Here is a 20,617-nt window from a genome sequence, read left to right on the forward strand (position 1 = left end):
CCCGGACGACGGCGAGCCTTCCACGGCTTGGATTATCTACATGCTTTGGGTGCTTTGATTATGCCATGGATAACGGCCAACACTGCTGAGTGTTGGAACTACCCCCCGGAGAGGAGTCCAGGTGAGACGGCGCTCTACCCCGAGTGAGGTCGCCTCACGTCTCTTCGTTGTGGACCGGCAGCTACCGTCCACCAGAGGGTCCAGCTGTATTCATCTGTGGACCGAGGTTCTGTGGGCACCGTGTTCAGGACTCTGAATTCTCCCAAGAAATCGTCGGCCAGATGGGATACCGCCAGCGGCTCTTCTAACCCCCCCCCCTACTGTCTTACAACCAGCGGGACCCCCCCCTTAGTGTATCCAGCTATAATCATTTAAGTACCATCGCTATAGTTCCCTAAAGAACCAGGTTGTATACTTGCTCCCTGCGTAACCAGAGATTGGACATTCAATGTTGATTTACCTACGAATACTCATTTGCCTTACAAGTGCATTTCAAATCATAAATGTCATTAAGTGAACGTTGTATATACCCTTTGCTATATAAAATATTCGATTTATACATTTGTGTGGACTTCGTTTCATCAGGTGGGAAAGTGTTCATCATATCTATATCATGTACTGGATGGCCAGAAGTTAAAGTACAAGCGGTAGTGGTTTAATAATACCATACTTATCAATACAGTCAGGGAATTGTACCCCTCAGTTACAATAAGCATGTAAGCAAAACTAGATTTGAGGTCTGTGATGGAAAGTGATTGTTAACATTCTATTTATTTTTATTTTTATAAAAAATTTAAATAAAAAAAAATAAAAAAAATTAAAACTTTTTTATTTTTATTTAATTTTTTTGCGAGGCCCCCCTTCCCGCGAGGCCCTGTGCGACCGCACTGCTCGCACACCCCCTGAGGCGGCCCTGGCTACTGTGCCCAGCAGGCACGTGCATACATAGGGGTGAAGGGGTGCCCGGGCACCTGCCTTTTTCATTTTTCATTAGAAAGTGCCCTTTTTATGCCACCCTCTTTTTTTTTTTTTTTTTTTTTTTTTACTGTTGCACATATAGATATACTGCCCTGCCCTTCCAAATGAAAGATGTCACGATAGAATCTAAATATTAGGTAAAGAAAGAGAAATGCCACCCCTCTTGTAAATAATAGGTCCTTCCAGCCTGGAAGGACCTATTACGCATAGGCATAGCACGTGGGTGGGTGATGATCATGAGATGATGTAAACCGCGCAGGGCCAGCAGCAGTGCACTGAACACGAAATTGATATCCAGCTGTTGTTGAGCTCACACTCGAGTCGAGACCTCTTTTTTTACAGTTACTATTTCATCTAAAACAAAGCAAGAGTACACTTCATCAGGTAAGGTATTTGCCCAACAAAATAAAATGTCGGGTTTGCAGTGCACTGTATATTTTCGTGAAACACGTCGCCAGATCACCCCTCCCCAGCCCCTCCCTGTCTGCTGCTGCCTGCTAGTGCAGGAAAATCACGCAGCATACTCTCTATCTCTCTCTCTCTCTCTCTCTCTCTCTCTCTCTCTCTCTCTCTCTCTCTCTCTCTCTCTCTCTCTCTCTCTCTCTCTCTCTCTCTCTCTCTCTCCGCAGCTGTTGGTCTGGAGCGCATATTGTGTTATTAACACTTTGGGTGCCGGCCAAAAATCCGGAAAATGACTGTGGGTTGCCAGGATTCCTGGACGATTCTAGCATATCTCATGATCTTAGCGGAGCTATTTCTATATTTTATATTATAACTATGGGGAAATGGTTGGGCTCATTTGAAGACGACAAGTTGATGTACACAATGCAAAAAACCGTTTGTTTCTGCATGTCTTCGTTCGTTCACAATTACAAGTTAAAAAACGTCAACAAAAGATAAAAGTGGAGGTAAATTATTTAGAACAGGAGTTACAGGCACTTTTATGAAAGGTGTGCCGGCGGGGTGATAATAGGTACTGAACGTGTTATAAAGCAATTTAGACTGGGATGGATGGATGGATGGTTTGATTGATTGATTGTTTGACAGATTGTTTTATTGGTTTGATTGATAGAATGTTTTATTGTTTTTTGTTGATCGTTTGATTCATAGATTGATTTGTTTGATTGATTGATTACTTTGTTGGTCGTTTGATTGATAGAATGTTTGATTGTTTTGTTGATCGTTTGATTCATAGATTGATTTGTTTGATTGATTGATAGAATGTTTGATTGTTTTGTTGATCGTTTGATTCATAGATTGATTTGTTTGATTGATTGATTACTTTGTTGGTCGTTTGATTGATAGAATGTTTGATTGTTTTGTTGATCGTTTGATTCATAGATTGATTTGTTTGATTGATTGATTACTTTGTTGGTCGTTTGATTGATAGAATGTTTGATTGTTTTGTTGATCGTTTGATTCATAGATTGATTTGTTTGATTGATTGATTACTTTGTTGGTCGTTTGATTGATAGAATGTTTGATTGTTTTGTTGATCGTTTGATTCATAGATTGATTTGTTTGATTGATTGATTACTTTGTTGGTCGTTTGATTGATAGAATGTTTGATTTGAGCAAAGTGATCACCGGTGCCGATGGCAAGGTCCGAGCAGCTGAAGTGCTCGTCCAAGGGCGAACTTACACACGACCCGTGGCGAGGCTAATAGAACTGCCCAGACTCCCAGACACTATCGATGACGACCATGACCCCATGACTTTGTGAGTTGACTGACCCTTACAGCGGACCTTGAGTGGTAGACAGTGCGGTTAATCTGTCTCTGCTTAGCTAATTAGGTGGGACTAATTAGGGGGCGGCTGTTGTGAAGGATCAGATTAAACCGAATATATATATTTATTTATGGATATATATTTAATAGTATTTGTATATCGTTTGATATCCCCTGTATATTCCTTGTACAATATGCACTGAATATCCCTTTAGTCTACTAACAGCCCATAATAGTTTCATTCTACCATTGGACGAGAACCTGGCGCCAGCAGCCATGCCCCTTGGTTCAAGTTCAATCGTGCCGACCAACATGTCGTGGCAAGCCCGGTTCCGCGTAGGAATACGTCTGGCGAAATACGAATGGTACTATTTGTTCACAGCGCATATATATATGGCGCAAGTAAAGTAGAACTTTCTTTTAGTCCATTAGTCCTTTACCCTCCAACCTAGTAACAGACGCGAAGCCTCACCCACGACGCACGTGTGGTGCAGTAAGGCCTACTTGGCCTCAGAATAGGCATTGAGACATCGTGTGGATTAATAGTTGAATTGTCATAGTTTGGCACTATACCGTCGAGTTGGACGTATTTCTATTAAGTTAATAATAGTCTATTATGTATGGTGCATCGTTCGGTTAGAGTTATAAAGTGAGCAGTACCCCCATCGTTCCTGACGTTATCTGGAGTCTTAACCAGGCTGGGCAGACCACGTGTGGTGCTTGCATCCGAGGAGCTCCGGGCCAGGATGAGTGGACCTGTACATTGGATTACTTTACCCGGACGACGGCGAGCCTTCCACGGCTTGGATTATCTACATGCTTTGGGTGCTTTGATTATGCCATGGATAACGGCCAACACTGCTGAGTGTTGGAACTACCCCCCGGAGAGGAGTCCAGGTGAGACGGCGCTCTACCCCGAGTGAGGTCGCCTCACGTCTCTTCGTTGTGGACCGGCAGCTACCGTCCACCAGAGGGTCCAGCTGTATTCATCTGTGGACCGAGGTTCTGTGGGCACCGTGTTCAGGACTCTGAATTCTCCCAAGAAATCGTCGGCCAGATGGGATACCGCCAGCGGCTCTTCTAACCCCCCCCCCCTACTGTCTTACAACCAGCGGGACCCCCCCCTTAGTGTATCCAGCTATAATCATTTAAGTACCATCGCTATAGTTCCCTAAAGAACCAGGTTGTATACTTGCTCCCTGCGTAACCAGAGATTGGACATTCAATGTTGATTTACCTACGAATACTCATTTGCCTTACAAGTGCATTTCAAATCATAAATGTCATTAAGTGAACGTTGTATATACCCTTTGCTATATAAAATATTCGATTTATACATTTGTGTGGACTTCGTTTCATCAGGTGGGAAAGTGTTCATCATATCTATATCATGTACTGGATGGCCAGAAGTTAAAGTACAAGCGGTAGTGGTTTAATAATACCATACTTATCAATACAGTCAGGGAATTGTACCCCTCAGTTACAATAAGCATGTAAGCAAAACTAGATTTTAGGTCTGTGATGGAAAGTGATTGTTAACATTCTATTTATTTGTATTTTTATAAAAAATTTAAATAAATAAAAAATTAAAAAAATTAAAACTTTTTTATTTTTATTTTATTTTTTTGCGAGGCCCCCCTTCCCGCGAGGCCCTGTGCGACCGCACTGCTCGCACACCCCCTGAGGCGGCCCTGGCTACTGTGCCCAGCAGGCACATGCATACATAGGGGTGAAGGGGTGCCCGGGCACCTGCCTTTTTCATTTTTCATTAGAAAGTGCCCTTTTTATGCCACCCTCTTTTTTTTTTTTTTTTTTTTTTTTACTGTTGCACATATAGATATACTGCCCTGCCCTTCCAAATGAAAGATGTCACGATAGAATCTAAATATTAGGTAAAGAAAGAGAAATGCCACCCCTCTTGTAAATAATAGGTCCTTCCAGCCTGGAAGAACCTATTACGCATAGGCATAGCACGTGGGTGGGTGATGATCATGAGATGATGTAAACCGCGCAGGGCCAGCAGCAGTGCACTGAACACGAAATTGATATCCAGCTGTTGTTGAGCTCACACTCGAGTCGAGACCTCTTTTTTTACAGTTACTATTTCAACTAAAACAAAGCAAGAGTACACTTCATCAGGTAAGGTATTTGCCCAACAAAATAAAATGTCGGGTTTGCAGTGCACTGTATATTTTCGTGAAACACGTCGCCAGATCACCCCTCCCCAGCCCCTCCCTGTCTGCTGCTGCCTGCTAGTGCAGGAAAATCACGCAGCATACTCTCTATCTCTCTCTCTCTCTCTCTCTCTCTCTCTCTCTCTCTCTCTCTCTCTCTCTCTCTCTCTCTCTCTCTCTCTCTCCTGCAGCTGTTGGTCTGGAGCGCATATTGTGTTATTAACACTTTGGGTGCCGGCCAAAAATCCGGAAAATGACTGTGGGTTGCCAGGATTCCTGGACGATTCTAGCATATCTCATGATCTTAGCGGAGCTATTTCTATATTTTATATTATAACTATGGGGAAATGGTTGGGCTCATTTGAAGACGACAAGTTGATGTACACAATGCAAAAAACCGTTTGTTTCTGCATGTCTTCGTTCGTTCACAATTACAAGTTAAAAAACGTCAACAAAAGATAAAAGTGGAGGTAAATTATTTAGAACAGGAGTTACAGGCACTTTTATGAAAGGTGTGCCGGCGGGGTGATAATAGGTACTGAACGTGTTATAAAGCAATTTAGACTGGGATGGATGGATGGATGGTTTGATTGATTGATTGTTTGACAGATTGTTTTATTGGTTTGATTGATAGAATGTTTTATTGTTTTGTTGATCGTTTGATCCATAGATTGATTTGTTTGATTGATTGATTACTTTGTTGGTCGTTTGATTGATAGAATGTTTGATTGTTTTGTTGATCGTTTGATTCATAGATTGATTTGTTTGATTGATTGATAGAATGTTTGATTGTTTTGTTGATCGTTTGATTCATAGATTGATTTGTTTGATTGATTGATTACTTTGTTGGTCGTTTGATTGATAGAATGTTTGATTGTTTTGTTGGTAATTTGCTTGATAGAATGTTTGATTGTTTTGTTGATCGTTTGATTCATAGATTGATTTGTTTGATTGATTGATTACTTTGTTGGTCGTTTGATTGATAGAATGTTTGATTGTTTTGTTGATCGTTTGATTCATAGATTGATTTGTTTGATTGATTGATTACTTTGTTGGTCGTTTGATTGATAGAATGTTTGATTGTTTTGTTGATCGTTTGATTCATAGATTGATTTGTTTGATTGATTGATTACTTTGTTGGTCGTTTGATTGATAGAATGTTTGATTGTTTTGTTGATCGTTTGATTCATAGATTGATTTGTTTGATTGATTGATTACTTTGTTGGTCGTTTGATTGATAGAATGTTTGATTGTTTTGTTGGTAATTTGCTTGATAGAATGTTTGATTGTTTTGTTGATCGTTTGATTCATAGATTGATTTGTTTGATTGATTGATTACTTTGTTGGTCGTTTGATTGATAGAATGTTTGATTGTTTTGTTGATCGTTTGATTCATAGATTGATTTGTTTGATTGATTGATTACTTTGTTGGTCGTTTGATTGATAGAATGTTTGATTGTTTTGTTGATCGTTTGATTCATAGATTGATTTGTTTGATTGATTGATTACTTTGTTGGTCGTTTGATTGATAGAATGTTTGATTGTTTTGTTGGTAATTTGCTTGATAGAATGTTTGATTGTTTTGTTGATCGTTTGATTCATAGATTGATTTGTTTGATTGATTACTTTGTTGGTCGTTTGATTGATAGAATGTTTTATTGTTTTATTGATTGTTTGATTCATAGATTGTTTGATTGATTGATTGATTGATTGACAGTCCGACTGACTGACAAACTTGAAATGCAGTAATACTATTATATCGATCAGGTGAGAATATATTGTATTGATCAGGTTAGTAGATATTGTACCGATCAGGTATTATAGATTATGTGCATGCAATAAACTAAACAAAAAAACATTTTGACTGTTTCTCATTCATGTACTGTGCATAATCTGCTCCTGTGTTGTAGACACTGTGTTGCTCTGTACCTACCTGTTTTCCAATTTATTCGTCCATACATGATAAACACATTCATAAAGTAATAATATCTTGTATTGATAATATATCAATTAGTTTCACCTGGAAATACTACTACCTCATCAACCACCATGCCTGGCGCTAATGAACAAGTAAGTTATAACTACTGGTGTAGGTCCAGAAAACATTATTATAAAATACAGAATACTTTACAATGCAGAAAACTTGAAACTTTGATGCCATGAAAATTTTTATTGTAAAATATGTTCAATAAACTGGGTGACAAGTCATCAGTACCAACCATTGTTGCTGTGCATTATATGCTGGTAACATTCACAGTATAGGATTATGGTAATTTACCAAGACAATACCTTATAAAAAGTGAACACTGTGATGATAACCAACCATTGTTTCAGTGCATTTAGGAGTTTGTTGGTAACATTCACAGTATAGGATTATGGTAATTTACCAAGACAATACCTTATAAAAAGTGAACACTGGAGGATAATCAACCATTGTTTCAGTGCATTTAGGAGTTTGTTGGTAACATTCACAGTATAGGATTATGGTAATTTACCAAGACAATACCTTATAAAAAGTGAACACTGGAGGATAATCAACCATTGTTTCAGTGCATTTAGGAGTTTGTTGGTAACATTCACAGTATAGGATTATGGTAATTTACCAATACAATACCTTATAAAAAGTGAACACTGGAGGATAATCAACCATTGTTTCAGTGCATTTAGGAGTTTGTTGGTAACATTCACAGTATAGGATTATGGTAATTTACCAAGACAATACCTTATAAAAAGTGAACACTGGAGGATAATCAGCCATTGTTTCAGTGCATTTAGGAGTTTGTTGGTAACATTCACAGTATAGGATTATGGTAATTTACCAATACAATACCTTATAAAAAGTGAACACTGGAGGATAATCAACCATTGTTTCAGTGCATTTAGGAGTTTGTTGGTAACATTCACAGTATAGGATTATGGTAATTTACCAAGACAATACCTTATAAAAAGTGAACACTGGCTGATGATAACCAACCATTGTGTCAGTGCATTTAGGAGTTTGTTGGTAACATTCACAGTATAGGATTATGGTAATTTACCAAGACAATACCTTATAAAAAGTGAACACTGGAGGATAACCAACCATTGTTTCAGTGCATTTAGAAGTTTGCTGGTAACATTCACGTCACATGAACTACAGGGCATATCTTACTTGGTCTCTCGCATCGATGACTGCATTGTCCATTGATAAATGGATGAAGCGCCAGATGATCTGTGGACCAAAAAATATCCAATACATGCTTCCAAAGTATATAAATAATAGGCCAATGGACTGCATTAGAAAAGTGTGGTATGTTACCTACAGTATATACTTTTATAAACTGGGTGACTGTCAGCAACCATTGGTTCTGTGCAAACGGTAAAAATGAGGGGGGAAAAAGATAAATAAAAAAATATATATATACACACACAATGCAAATTATGAATGGAGTCGATACAGCTAGATCGCTAACATAACGTCTCATCTGCAAGTGGTCCAAACATGCCTATGCAATATCGACAACCGTGGCCCAAATACATGTGTTCAACGCATTTGTCTTGTACAGAAAACAGTGCAACTACCCATACATTATACTATACTATACTATACTACAATATACTATACTATACTATACTACACTATACTATACTACACTCAGCTAGCTATACTATGTACCGGTACACATGGTTCTGTCTGTATCACACAATGATGGATTATTTAGAAGTAATCTGTATTTCTGTGTGCCGGATTATTTAGAAGTAGTCTGTACTTCTGTATGACAACTAATAAAGAAAAAGAGAAATCCCTCTTTGTGTGGTACAGAGTGAAGCATTTGTCACGATGCAGGGGGACTTTGCACGATGTGCAAAAATATCTGGTCTCACTCCTGATGCCACGCCTACTGCAGACACGACATTTCCTACACGGTAGCTTTTTCTTCGGGGTGGCTTTGTATGCAACCATTACATGCTTCACAAAGCCACCCACTAATCTGCTCTGCGGGTCCCCCAGTGGGGCCCTAGGGTCGACACGCCCCACCTGCTCAGCCCCTGCCTCCTCCTCATCCCCACCCCCTGCCTCCTCCCCTGCCTCCGCCTCCGCCTCCATCTCCGCTGTCACCCCAGGAATCTTCTTCTCCTTACCGTCTGTGTAGGTCCGCGCCACAGCCCTGGTGAACCGGAAGAGGTTGTAGTAATGCCCTTGTGGGTGCTTTTTTTTGTACAAGACAAAAGCGTTGAAGATACATATTTGGATCAGATACATCACAAACTTTTTGGTCCACTTTCCAGTCTTACGTGTAACCGGATAGTACGATATATTCTGATCCAGCTGATCGACGCCGTTCATGAATTTATTGTACTCCAGGATTGATGATGGCTTGAGCATCTCCACCCTCAGAGCTTTGCCCTTCTTCTGCTTCTGCCACACCATCGCCTTTTCCATGGTGTCCTCGTGGAAGCTGCTGATGGTCTTCACGATTCTTTTATCGCGCCATGCCACGATCAGGACCTCCTTGTTGTTGACCGCAATGCGCTCCCCCACACCGATGTCACGTTTGGTCATGTTCTTGATGATGGCTGGCTCGCCCCGGTGCTTCCTGAGGGTACCACAGACGTCGGTCCTCAACTGTCGGAGCCTGGCGGACATACGTACGGAGTTGTAGAAGTTGTCCATAAAGAGCGTATAGCCGGCCCCAGACAGACGTCCAAGCAGACCGACGACCGTGTCCCCCAGGAGCGAGCCTTCCCGACAATATGGCTTAAATGAAAAGCAATATCCTGTGCGAGATTCGCACAGGAAGTAAGACTTGATACCATAGCGGGTGGGCTTATTTGGGTTGTAGACCCGGAAGGTCAGGCGGCCTCGCCATGCCATCACCCCCTCGTCAATGGCGAGCTCGCGTTCAGGCTGGTACAGCTCCTTGCACCTCGCGTTTACATGGTCAACAACACTGCGTACTTTGCACAATTTGTCTCTAACTTCCAGGGAAGTATTGTCTGCAAAGTGGAGGAATCGCCAGATCAATTGAAACCTGTTGCGTGGCATGGTCTCAGAGTAGTACGGTGTGTACATCATGTCGTCAGTGGTCCACATCTGGTCCACGCGAGGCTTCCGCAGGACACTGCTAAGGAAATTGAGTCCGAGGAACTTCTTCAGCTCCTTCAATGTGAGGGGCTTCCAAAGCAGTGCCCTGCTACTGGTTAGCGTGGGGTCCAGCCGGGCAATGGACTGCTCAGCGTAGAGGTTGGACTGGGCAACAATAGAGTTCAGAAAAGCATCTGTCAGGAACAGATCCATCCATTTCGCAGGCCGGTAAGATCTGAGTGCCTTGGCGTCCTGGAGCAACCCCGGTTGGGCTGTGAAGGGGATCCTTTGAGGCACCCAGCCCTCACGAGACCAGGCATTCTCCTCTTCCTGGCGGATCGCAGCCCTGCTCTTCGCTCCTCCACGACCTGTCAATTATACAAATATACTATAACAACCCTACTGTAGACATTCATATGCCACGTAGTTACAAACTGTGTGAGTGAATGAGTGAGTGTGTGTGGGGTTCAGATGTCAGAGCTGGACGTGGTGTGGGGGTCAGAGGTCAGAGCTGGAAGTGGTGTGCAGAGTGAGGCCAACTTACCGCTCTTAGATGTGCGTTTCCGCCCTGCAACGGGTTCCGGCATGTCCAGACTAGCATCCAGTTCTAGAATCACATGATGTAATACATTACACTAGGGCAACGTATTGTCATTGTATTTACCACCATCACCACCAGACCAGGCCCTGCAGCAGCCAGTCACCACCAGGCCCAGGCCCTGCAGCAGCCAGTCACCACCAGGCCCAGGCCCTGCAGCAGCCAGTCACCACCAGGCCCAGGCTCTAGCAGCAGCCAGTCACCACCAGGCCCAGGCTCTAGCAGCAGCCAGCTACCACCAGGCCCAGGCTCTAGCAGCAGCCAGTCACCACCATGTACAATTACCTGCAGGAGTAGAATGTGATCCTATGTCGTTGCCAGTCTCAGCGTCACTATCTGCAGGGTCTGCGCCAGAATCTGAATTGGATTAAATTCATTCAGTAAGTAAGTCTCATAAAACACAATAGTAATACATTTACACATACATAAATGTAGTTAGTACATACCCAAGCATGTTGGTGTATTGGCCCCGGATTCGGTTTCGGAGCCTGTATGAACACAAAATAAATCAGCGGTTATTGTACATCAAAGCATGTACATGTGTGTGTGTTGTAATCAATGGAATTTTACATATGCTACACAACCATGCATTTAAATATAGGCCTCACCATGTGCCCATGCCATTGTGTGTGTGTATGTGTGTGCTGTAATCAATGGAATATTGCATATAGAGGCCTCACCATGTACTGCGAAGTTCAAAGGTGTTGGAGAGGATTCATGCCTTTTGATCTTGTGTGTGTGTGTGTACACACACTGCACACACACACACACATACACACACATCAAAGGGCATGGACACATGGTGAGGCCTGCATCTACACACACACACACACACACACACACACATCCATGTAACCTAAATGTAGACAACTTCAAAGGGCTGGCATCTACACACACACACACACACACATCCATGCAACTTAAACCATGCATTTAAATATAGGCCTATAGAGGCCTCACCATGTACTGCGAAGTTCAAATGTGTTGGAGAGGATTCATGCCTTTTGATCTTGTGTGTGTGTGTGTACACACACTGCACACACACACACACACACACACATACACACACACATCAAATGGCATGGGCACATGGTGAGGCCTGCATCTACACACACACACACACACATCCATGTAACCTAAAGGTAGACAACTTCAAAGGGCTGGCATCTACACACACACACACACACACATCCATGCAACCCAACGGGTAGCAGCACATGGCCATCAACTATATCGATTTGAACATAAAACAATATTCACATTGCAACATGATACCACGTCGACCACCACCACGTCGTCCCATGTCCAGCATGCAACTATTATCACTTACATTGATAGCTACACACTTCAAATGGCGTGCACATGCACACACACACACACACATACACACACACATCAAATGGCATGGGGTGAGGCCTGCATCTACACACACACACACACACATCCATGTAACCTAAAGGTAGACAACTTCAAAGGGCTGGCATCTACACACACACACACACACATCCATGCAACCCAACGGGTAGCAGCACATGGCCATCAACTATATCGATTTGAACATAAAACAATATTCACATTGCAACATGATACCACGTCGACCACCACCACGTCGTCCCATGTCCAGCATGCAACTATTATCACTTACATTGATAGCTACACACTTCAAAGGGCGTGCACATGCACACTGTTGTGAAGGGCCAGATTAAACCGAATATATATATTTATTTATATATATATTTAATTGTATTTGTATATTCTCTAATATTCCCTGATATCCCTTGTATATTCCTTGTACAATATGCATTGAATATCCATTCTAGCCTACTGAACATCCCATAATAGTCTCCATTCTACTATTGGTCGAGACCTTGGTGCCAGGCTGCCATACCCCTCAGACCCAGTTCAAACGTACCGCTCGACATGTACGAACAAGTCCTAGTTCCGCGTAGGAATTTGGCTACCGCACCACTAATGGGACTATTTGTTCATAGTGCGTATATATACTGCGCTACTAAAGTAGGACTTTCTTTTCAGTCCAGTTTCTTACCCTCCAATAGAGTCACAGACGTAAAGCCTCCCCGCGATGCCACGTGTGGGAGTAAGGCCAAGTTCGCCTACCATCGGTATTGAGACATCGTGTATATTAATATTTGAATAGTCATATTTGGCACTATATCGTCGAGTTGGACGTAGTCTATTAAGCTAATAATAGTCTGTTAATATATAGTGCTTCGTGCGGTGAGAATACTACCGTAGTCAGTACCCCATCGTTTCGGGCAGAGAACTGGCTGCTTACCCAGGGTGGTTGACCCTATGTGAAGCTGCACCCGAGGAGCCCCAGAGCCGACGAGCGAGTGGACCTGTATACCGGATTATTCTACCGACGACAGCCCGCCTTCCCAGGCACGGATTATGCTTTGGATACTTTGATTATTCTATGGATAAAGACCCCCGACACTACCGTGTGTTGGAACCCCCCCCCCTGGAGAGGACACAAGGTGAGGAGACGCTCTGCAAGACGAGGTCTCTCCACATCTCTCCCCCGTGGACCGGAGAGAGCCGGCCCACAAAGAGTCCACCTGCTTTCATCTGTGGTCCAAGGATCGCCGGCGCATTGAACGGCACTACAGTGGGTTCTCCTGGGATACCCTTGGCCGGACGAGGCAGCTGGATTCTACCCCCCCCCCCCTCCTACTCCTGTCGGCTTACAATCGACCGGATTAACCCCCTCTAGTGTATCCAGCCTATAATCATTAAAGTATCATTGCTGTTATTCCTTAACTATTCCAGGTCGTATATTTACCACCTGCGCCTTCAGAGATTGGACATTATCTATTGATATACCGACGAATACTCCTTGCCATAAAAGTGCATACTATTTCAATTCATAAATGTAATTAAGTGATTAAGTGTTTAGTCTACACACCATCGCTGTGTAGGCAATAAAGACTTGTTTCTAATTCGTACATTTGTGTTGGATCCGTTTCATCTACGTGAGAGTGTTCATGATAATATATTTATGCCGTGTACTGGGTGGCCGAATATTAAGTACAAAGGTAGTGGTAGTAAGTATCATATCTAGTAATACAGTCAGGGAATTGTACCCCTCAGTTACAATTGGTCCTTCGAGCCGGATGGTAATTAGTGTAATATTAATATAGTGTTATTAATATTGAAATGGCCTATGATGAACACTCCACGAAACGATCCTCCTAACCAACGCCCGCAGCGCGAACGACGGCTCCCTCAGTACTTAGAGGCTTACGCTGTCAGTCAACAACCTAGTCTTCTACTAACAGTAAACGCGGTAAAACTAGAAAGTAAAAGTATGTCTAACCCCAACGCCCAGACTACCCCGACCATAGAGGCCCCTACGGGCTCTAATGTAACTGACCAAGTTCACGGTGGGGACCAGTGGGAACCAGACATGACTTCACACCCCGCCAGTACTGAAGAAGTAGTCCCCGATGAGTCCCGGGAGGAATACAACGCTACCGAGAGAGAACTCGGCACGGAAGAAGACGGGGAGAGCACCGTGGAGATAGAGCTCCAAGGCTCCGCAAGGAGTACCCCGAGGGAAGGCTCCCCTATACAACCGCCTTCTCCCAGCAAGGCAGAGAGGACCCTACAGCAGGCCTTCCTCATCAGCCTGAACGCCGCTGCTGAACGCGACCGACTGCAGATCCAGCAGCGAAGCGAACACGAGCAGATACGTCTAGAAATAAGACGCATTCAGATGGAAGAGAATGTGGCCCGAGAACGAGCCGGTGCTCAACGGGACGCAGCGCGCGACAGACAGCAGTCGCAACTAATAGAACAGCTGATCAGACGGACAACACCCTCTCCCTCCGCCAGAGGCTCCAGGAACTCGTCTAGACACACCTCCAGGGCGGCATCCCCTAGCCGAGTAAACAACCCTGAACTTGACCAACAGACGAGGTCTATACCCCCCACAGACCACCTCCCCCCACCGGTCCAAGCGAGACCTAGCAACCGGGAAGGAGCAGCATATCCTGTGGAGAGGCTAAACCAGAGACTACAAGCACTGGATGACCTAACTGAAGACCAAGAGGAAGAGGAGGAGAACCGCGCCCGAAGACAGCACAGTACTCTACCGGACCAGGAGGTCCGGTACAGCCCAGGCTATACTCCCGCGGAGCTGCGCTACAGACCCCTGACTCTATACACGGGTGAGCACGACGCACGACCCGCACCGAGGAACAGCACCTGGACAAGCGGGCCATGGTACACTGCCGGTACCAGCCCATACCAAGAAGCGGGAGGAGACTCGCCTAGGAGGCCTCTCCCCCAACGCTCGCCGATGTATCCACAGTCAGCGTCATACATTGGCACGCCTATGGTACCCGACTTCACCCAAGAGAACCGGGCCCAGTATACAGAACTCCGCATGTGTCTGGAGACCATGTTGGTGGATGTATTGGATGAACGCCACAAATACGCCATCCTACTGCAGCACTTAAAGGTGCCCCGCGCACATAATATAGCGCTCGCCTACGCGACTTCCACCACCCCATACACAGCAGCGCTGGTAGCATTGGACCAGAGGTATGGGCGCATATGGGATTACGTGATCCAGGAGATCCGACACATCGACCGCTTACCCCCAGCAATAGAGAATCGAGCACTGGACGACCTGTCCATCAGAGTGCAGTCCCTGGTAGGGATGTTGGGAGCGCAAAGAGAGAAGGGGAAGTATGAACTTTACGCCAACTCAAATGTGGAAAGGATCCTGGAGAAGCTGCCGCCCGCTCGTCAGGAGCGCTTTAGGCGGCAGAGGGACCACAGAGACCCGAATGGCCCCGAACCGAACCTCCTCGATCTAGCAGACTTCCTGGCGAGAGAAGTCAGCAGCCTACGGCTAGATACATTCGGACGGAGCACCCCTGGCTCCAGAGAAGGAACCAGACGACTAAATGATGGAAGAAGATCGGTGACTGTGATGCACCAATCGGAGTCAGTACCGAGCAGCAGGAGCCACAGTACCCCCTCCAGAACGGAGAAGTGGAAGATAGTGTGCCCCTACTGTGAGAAAGAACACTGGCTAGCGCAATGTGACTCCTTCCCCAAGCTGAACGCGGAGGAAGCAGGTCAATGGATAAAGTCCAACAAGCGCTGTTTTCGCTGTGCGCGCTCACACATGGCAGCCGAATGCCGCTTAAAGAAAAGGTGCACCAAGTGCGATGGAGCCCATCTGGACATACTTCACGACAGTAACAGACGGCGCCCTTCACCTGCACCATCCAGCCGCAAAGCGAGCGTCATGTACATCGATCCCGCCAGCAGCAGTGGAGCCCGAGTACTCCTAAAAGTAGTGCGTGTGACACTAAGCTACCAGAATAAAGTCCTGGACACTTACGCCGTCCTCGATGACGGGTCAGAGAAGACCCTGCTGCTCGCCTCCGCTGCGGCCCAGCTAGGGCTGCGGGGAAGCGAAACCCAAATGACAATTCGGACAATAAGACGAGATTTGAAGACGATAAAGGGCGAGAATGTCTCATTCTCTATCGCAGCAAGCGGCCAGCCTGAGCGACGGTACCAGATTGCAGACGCTTTCACCAGCCAAGAAATAGGACTGTCGCGGTACACATACCCCGTCGCCAAGCTGATGGAGAAATATGCACATCTGCGCAAGTTACCGATCCCGCTCATAGACAATGCTATGCCGACCCTGTTGATAGGCTCCGACCATGCAGACCTCATTGTCCCGATAGACCGGGTTCATACCGGACCCCGAGGCTGTCCTGCAGCAGTCGAGACCCGTTTGGGATGGACTCTCCAAGGCCCGCTCGCCAAATCTCTCAACCGAAGTACAGCCACTAGATGTCTCCACTCCCGAGTCACAGAGGGAGAAACCGCACTCCTGCAACACGTAGAGCGGCTATGGAGCTTGGAACAAATGCCCTTTAAGAATGGAAAGAAAGACATTCGCTCTAAAGATGACATTTACGCCATTCACCTCCTCGAGACAGGGACCAAGAGAGTCCCGGTCAACGGCGTGTTGAGATACGCCACGCCACTCCTGCGGCGAGAAGGAATGCCTACTTTCCACGCCAAGACAGACGCCATAGAACGGTACCTGCTGAACACGGAGCGGCGCTTAGCCAAGAACCCCGCCCAAGAGAGTGTATACCGCGCTGAGATTGAGAAGCTCATCACAGCGGGACACGTCACAAAGATGGACATTAAAGAGGCTGACCAGACCACTGAATCGTGGTACGTGCCCCACCACAAGGTCCATCACAACGGTAAAGACCGCATAGTATTTAACTGCAGCTACCAGATCGGATCCCAAAATCTGAATAAAGAGTTACTGCCCGGTCCCACACTCGGCCCCTCCCTACTCGGCGTTCTACTCCGCTTCCGCCAGGAAAAGGTGGCCATCAGCGGGGACATTAAAGGAATGTTCCTGCAGGTGAGATTAGTAGAGGCGGACAAGCCCCTGTTACGGTTCCTATGGAGAGAGAAGCCAGGAGATGAGCACCCAGCCATCTACCAATGGGAAGTCCTCCCCTTCGGAACGACGTGCAGCCCCTGCTGTGCGACATTTGCACTACAGAAACATGTAGCAGAGGACCCAGCAGCGGACGAAGAGGTCCGACACAGCGTAAAGAACAGCTTCTACGTAGACAACTGTCTACAAAGCCTTTCAACCCAGGAAGAAGCCGAGGCTCTCCTGATTAAACTCCGCGCCTCATTGATCAAAGGCGGCTTTGATCTCAGGCAGTGGGCCAGCAGCGATCCGCAAGTACTGCGCAGCCTCTCCTCCGAGGACAAGGCAGCCAGCAGCGAGACCTGGATGGCTACAATCCCGGGAGAAGCCCAGGAGATGACCCTGGGATTGGTGTGGCGATTCAAAACAGATTCGCTTCACTACAGACACAAGCCCCTGACTACGGAGCAGGGAAGGCCGGCGGCGGCGCCGACCACCAGACGGAGTGTGTACACAACACTCGCCCGACAATATGACCCGCTAGGATGTATTCTACCGTACACCACCAGGGCAAAAATTATTGTACGAGCATTGTGGGACAAGGACCAGGGCTGGGACGACCCCATTCCCGCACACCTTGCATCCACCTGGAGAGAGTGGGAGATGGAGCTCCACTCACTCCCAGGCGTTAATATGCGCCGAAGCTACTTCCCACCCACGGTGAGGCCAGAGACATGTAAAATGGACTTGCACGTCTTCAGTGACGCCTCAGAGGTCGCATACGGATCAGTAGCCTACTTGCGGGCCCAAGACCAAGGGGGAGAGATCTACACAGCATTTGTCCTCGCCCGCTCGAGAGTAGCCCCACGCAAGCAACAATCTATCCCACGTCTAGAGCTCTGCGCAGCCCTAGCCGGAGCGCACCTAGCCACGCTCATCCAACGTGAGCTCACCATACCGGTGTCTAGAACAATCCTGTGGTCAGATTCCACGACGGTACTCGCCTGGATCAAATCGGACTCATGCAAGTACAAAGTCTTCGTGGGAGTCAGAGTCACCGAGATTCAAGACTTAACCGAAGAGTTAACCGGAGAAACAGAGTGGCGCTACGTTGATACAAAACAGAACCCAGCTGACGTCATCACCCGGGGGATGCCCCTGGATGACCTCACCCGTCGCAATGTCTACAGTGACGGCCCCGCATTCCTAAGACTCCCGGAAGGACAGTGGCCCATGCCTCTCCCGAGGGAAGCAAGTCCAGAGGAGGTGGAAATTAAGAAGTCTGTGTTCTGTGGATTGAGCACCGTAGCCTCCACCGACCCTAACATAAACGATTGCACGTCCATAGAGAGTGCACAACAAAGAACATTCCTGCGGTACCACCCGGAGTGCAAGTCCCCCGCTGATATGTCAGCAGCTAACTACGAGGAAGCAGAATTGCTTCTACTGCAGCGAGCCCAGAGAGACTCGTTCCCTGATGAATTGGCCTGTCTACAGGGAGGAAAGCCCGTCCCATCCGACAGCAGATTAATTCACCTGGCCCCTGAGAGCGACGCTCACACCCTCATCAGAGTGGGTGGTCGCCTACGCAGAGCCCCCAATCTACCGGATGACATTAAATACCCGATCGTATTGAACAGCCGACACAAGGTCACAGAGCTGATTATAAAGAAATACGATGAGGATGTACATCACGCAGGAGCAGAAAGAGTCTTCGCGGAAATCAGACGTCGTTACTGGATCCTACAAGGAAGAGAGGCGGTACGACGCTTCCAACGAACATGTCTAGACTGCCGCAAGTGGCGCGCGCAGCCCAGCATACCAAGGATGGCTGACCTTCCTCCATGTCGCCTCCGAATCGGTGACAAGCCATTCCACTCAACGGGTATGGACTGCTTTGGCCCGCTGCACATAAAGAAAGGAAGAGGAACTGAGAAGCGGTGGGGTATTGTATTCAAATGCATGACCACCAGAGCGATACACATCGAGCTTCTCCCGACCATGAGCACAGACTCATTCCTTATGGCCTTCCGTAGATTCATATCACGGAAAGGAAGACCGTCTACCCTATTGTCCGATCATGGGACAAACTTTAAAGGCGGCGAAAGAGAGCTGAGAGAGAGCTTCCAAGCTATGGGCCCAGAACTTAAGACCCACCTCGCTCCAGCACAGGTTGATTTCCAATTCAACCCCCCAAACGCACCCCACTTCGGTGGCACTTGGGAACGAGAAGTGCGCTCCATAAAGACAGCCCTGTACGCAGTACTTGGGGCCCAGACTGTGGCGGAAGAAGTCCTAATGACAGTCCTCACGGAGATTGAGGGAGTACTTAACTCGAAGCCCCTCGGATATGTCTCCAGTGATGTGGCGGATATCGACCCAGTTACCCCCAACACACTCCTGATGGGGCGGCTAGATCCCACATTACCCCAGACAATGTACCGGCCTGAAGAAGCGAACGGCCGACGAATGTGGAGGTACAGCCAAGTATTAGCCGACAAGTTTTGGAGCAGTTTCCTACTGCACTACCTACCGTCTCTACAGACCCGCCAGAAGTGGGTAAAGGAGAGAGACAATTTGACAGAAGGAACAGTCGTCATGATTATTGATCAATCACTGCCCAGAGCTATGTGGCCAGCCGGCCGCGTAAGCAAAGTGATCACCGGTGCCGACGGCAAGGTCCGAGCAGCTGAAGTGCTCGTCCAGGGTCGCACTTACACCCGTCCCGTGGCAAGGCTCATAGAACTGCCTCGACTCCCAGACACAATCGATGATGACCATGACCCTACAACCCTATGACTTTGTGAAGTTGACTGACCCCTACAGCAAACCCTTATGTGTAAATAGACAACGCGATTAATCTGTCTCCGTTTAACTGATTAGGTCTGGGACCTATTCAGGGGGTGGCTGTTGTGAAGGGCCAGATTAAACCGAATATATATATTTATTTATATATATATTTAATTGTATTTGTATATTCTCTAATATTCCCTGATATCCCTTGTATATTCCTTGTACAATATGCATTGAATATCCATTCTAGCCTACTGAACATCCCATAATAGTCTCCATTCTACTATTGGTCGAGACCTTGGTGCCAGGCTGCCATACCCCTCAGACCCAGTTCAAACGTACCGCTCGACATGTACGAACAAGTCCTAGTTCCGCGTAGGAATTTGGCTACCGCACCACTAATGGGACTATTTGTTCATAGTGCGTATATATACTGCGCTACTAAAGTAGGACTTTCTTTTCAGTCCAGTTTCTTACCCTCCAATAGAGTCACAGACGTAAAGCCTCCCCGCGATGCCACGTGTGGGAGTAAGGCCAAGTTCGCCTACCATCGGTATTGAGACATCGTGTATATTAATATTTGAATAGTCATATTTGGCACTATATCGTCGAGTTGGACGTAGTCTATTAAGCTAATAATAGTCTGTTAATATATAGTGCTTCGTGCGGTGAGAATACTACCGTAGTCAGTACCCCATCGTTTCGGGCAGAGAACTGGCTGCTTACCCAGGGTGGTTGACCCTATGTGAAGCTGCACCCGAGGAGCCCCAGAGCCGACGAGCGAGTGGACCTGTATACCGGATTATTCTACCGACGACAGCCCGCCTTCCC

This window comes from Notolepis coatsorum (assembly GCF_963971535.1).
Source record: "Notolepis coatsorum genome assembly, chromosome: 16".
Taxonomy (NCBI): Eukaryota; Metazoa; Chordata; class Actinopteri; order Aulopiformes; family Paralepididae; genus Notolepis; species Notolepis coatsorum.